This window comes from Colobus angolensis, unplaced genomic scaffold (assembly GCF_000951035.1).
Source record: "Colobus angolensis palliatus isolate OR3802 unplaced genomic scaffold, Cang.pa_1.0 Scaffold719, whole genome shotgun sequence".
Lineage (NCBI taxonomy): Eukaryota > Metazoa > Chordata > Mammalia > Primates > Cercopithecidae > Colobus > Colobus angolensis.
The window spans coordinates 97745-98070 of NW_012120921.1; positions in this window are offsets into that span (position 1 = coordinate 97745).

Sequence of the window (326 nt, forward strand, 5' to 3'; positions counted from 1 at the left end):
CAGCCTGGTCAACAAGTGAGATCCTGTCTCAAAAAAAAAAAAAAAAAAAAAAAAACCACTAAATATACTGTTTAGGATGTAGGAGTGTGTCTGCAAATTTATGTATATATTTGTAAACATTTATGCACATATGTATAAATGTATATGTACATGAATTTATGTATACATGCATAAAGCTTAGTTTAAAAAGCAAGAGAAAGATAAACACAAAAATCAGGACAGAGGCGGCTACCTCTGGAAGAAAAAAATGCAAACATTTTGTTCCCCCACCGCCGCCACCCCCAAGACAGAGTCTCGCTCTGTCACCCAGGCTAGAGTGCAGTGGC